At 48.9% G+C, this 2,940-nt stretch overlaps 1 long non-coding RNA gene across 1 annotated transcript; it reads right to left on the reverse strand.

Annotated features, from left to right (window-relative positions):
* Nucleotides 1-1,026: 1,026 nt before the first annotated feature.
* Nucleotides 1,027-2,117, reverse strand: LOC125620222. Its single transcript, XR_007351830.1, has 2 exons — nucleotides 1,800-2,117; nucleotides 1,027-1,400 (listed from the first exon to the last, which is right to left on the reverse strand). It is a non-coding gene; the product is annotated as an uncharacterized LOC125620222 (long non-coding RNA).
* Nucleotides 2,118-2,940: the final 823 nt, after the last annotated feature.

The following is a 2,940-nucleotide window of genomic DNA, read 5'->3' on the forward strand; positions in this document are numbered from 1 at the left end:
AAAAAAAAAAAAAAAAAAAAAAAAAAAAAAAGTTGTGCTGGTCAAGGTGGCTTCTTGGAGGAGGAAACCCTTGGCAGGTGGGGACTGTGCAGGTAGGCAAAAGCCCTGCGTGCCCACTGAGCAGACTGTCCAGAGCAGTGGGTGACGAGGTGAACAATGCGGACTGTAGCGAGACAAGGGAAGACCTTGAATGCCAGAGCAGGTCACTGGGGCCTCCTCCAGCTTCCTCTGCCTTCTCAAGCTCTTGATCTGCCTCTTTCGTAGTTTACTTTGTCCATGCTCTTTGGCTGAGCAAATGTCCTTGGTACTTACCAATGGCAACATTGAAGAGACACTACTATGTGCCTGCCTCCAAAAAGCACTTAACAGGCCTTGGGTCCTCTATGAGGCAGAAACTAAGCCCAGTTTTAAAGAAGGGAAGAGAGGAGGTTAAGTGCCTGTTCACACTTACACAGCTGGGAAGGGTGCCTTAGATTCCAGAAGCTCCGTGCTCTCTCCACCACTGTGTCTAGAGACACTTCCAAACAATCCCTTGGGACAAAATCATCCCAGATTGAGAACCACTGTGCTGGACTGCCTTGCCTCCTTGGGTAAATGTTTCCTTAGGGGCTTCACTAACTTTGCGGTGTGCAGTGGCTTCAGCTGTCTTCCTTTCTGTGGGAGCCGCACTTCCACACACAGTGGACCTTGTCTCTGCCACATGCAAACCAGAGGCTTACAGCTGGGCCTCTTTAACCCAGCAACTCAACCTCTCTGTGCCCCAGCTACAGAAAATAGGGCTTGACACCTTGTGGACACTTAGCTCTTAGTATCACGCAAATGACCGTGTGTCCCTGAGGTCAGAGCCTGGAGGAAGCGCACCCAAGCCAGCTGACCTTCTCTGGCTCAGAGCCGTGGATGCTGCTTGGAGTTTGCTTTCCTAACTCAGCGAGAACACTGTTGCAGTGTTGGGCCCAAACTGGTCCCATTTTATGTTATTAGAGGTTATACAATTTCATTTTTGCAAATAAAACAGCTTGGCTTTCCTTCCAGCAGAACCTGATTTTAATGAGCAAGTCCTGCGTTTGTGGCCAGAGCAGGTGCTCAGGCAGGGCAAGCCAGAGCCGTCTGCAGGGCTGTCAGTGTGTCCAAACCTGGGCCCAGGCCTGGGTAGGGAGTCAGTGCTGCTGCAGGGCCCACCCCACCTGGCAGGGCAAGGCCTGGGGTGGCACATATATTAAGAGTATGGTGACTCTGTCACATGTGCAAGAGGCCTGAGACTCCCACTACTGACAAAATACAGGGGACAATACTGGGAGGACTTCCATGCCACTGCCCGTTCCTCTGGGGCACTTCCTTTCTACTTCCCCTCGGTCCCTGCAGCCTTCCTCGTATTCAGTGGGCCGTGCGCTGCAGTCCTCCTGGAAGACCAGAACAAAGTGGTTAAAAGCAATGGTTCAGGTGCCTGATGACCCTAGGCTGTGTGATCCTGGACAGGCAGGTCACCTCTTTCTGTCTCAGCTTCCTCATTTCTATAGTGGAGTTACTCAGAGATCATATCTCACGGGATTAAATGAGATAGTCTGTGTAAAGCATGCTGAGCACATGGTAAGCCCTTAATGGCTGGAGAGTAACCCAATATTGCTATTATTCTTGGTTAGCAGTAAAATGAGAATAAGCATTGATAATTCCAGGCACTGTGCTAGACTCTGGACAGATCCTTTCTCATTGGACCCCCCAACAACACTATGAAAAAGGTTCTATGTGATCCCCAGAGCTGGGAAGAGGAAGCTCAGGTACAGTGGTATTAAGTAACTCACCCTGGGGGACAGTGAAGAAGCAGCAGTTCTGCATCTGAAACAACTGTCACCGCAAAGCCTCCATACCTGCTTCTCTCCACCAAAAGCTGATTTCACCCTGGGCAGGAAGGGTCCATCTCCAGCTGGGGTGTCCTGGGTAAGCTTGAGAGGAGTGGGAGGGTTGGCCCCAAGAAATTAAATGTTCTCTTTCCAGCTATTCATGGAACCATAGTGACCCTGGTCTTGTGGCCTCTGAGGGGGTACTGCCAAGTTTTTACTAGTGCGTAAAGTTTATTTTTGTTACAAGGGTATAGATTGTTCTGGTGCTCTTTGTTTGAATTGGACTGTAGGAAAGGTACAGAAAACCACCAACCTGCTGCTGGTAGATTTGATGCCAGGGAAAGACGCGTATTTACCTGGAGCTGTGAGGACTTGGCCAGGTGAGTACACATAGGAGATGGTCTATGAAGAAGGGTTAGTTCATCCAGCGTAGGTGCCAAAGGGAATCATTTGATAGCTCTTTGTTTTTTTTAAAAAGATATTCAAGGCATTCTTTCCCCTTGTACTGTGATAGCGTGGTTATATTAGTGATTTATTGCTGTGTAAACCAAGTACTGCAACGCTTAATGGCTTAAAGCAATCCTTTTTTTAACCTTGTCATTTCTCTGCATCAGGAGCAATACTTTTTTAACCATATCGTTCCTGTGCCTCAGGAATTTTAGGAGTGATAGAGATTGGGGTCTCTTATGAAGTTACAATAAGATGTCATCCGGGCCTAAGGTCATCTGAAGGCTCGGCTGGGGCTGAAGGATCCACTTCCAAGATGGCGCAGTCAGGTGGGTGGTCCGTGGCAGGTCTCAGCTTTTCACTCCATGGACCTCTCCACAGGGTTTCTTAGATGTACTCATGACATGGAGATGGGCTTCCCCCAGAGCAAGGGAGCCCACGTCGTCCTTACACCTAGCTTCAGAAGATGCACAACACCATTTCCTGAACATCTTGTTGATCACGCAGTGGGCCCCACTTCATGGGAGGGGAGCACACAGGATGTGAATACCAGGAGGTGAAGGTCATGGGGCCATCCTGGATGCCGGCTATCACAGTGGTCATCATTGCTGACTTGTTTACTATTATATGGAAGGTTTTAAATTTCAAATCAAAT

This window comes from Marmota marmota, unplaced genomic scaffold (genome assembly GCF_001458135.2).
Source record: "Marmota marmota marmota unplaced genomic scaffold, marMar, whole genome shotgun sequence".
NCBI classification, from domain to species: Eukaryota; Metazoa; Chordata; class Mammalia; order Rodentia; family Sciuridae; genus Marmota; species Marmota marmota.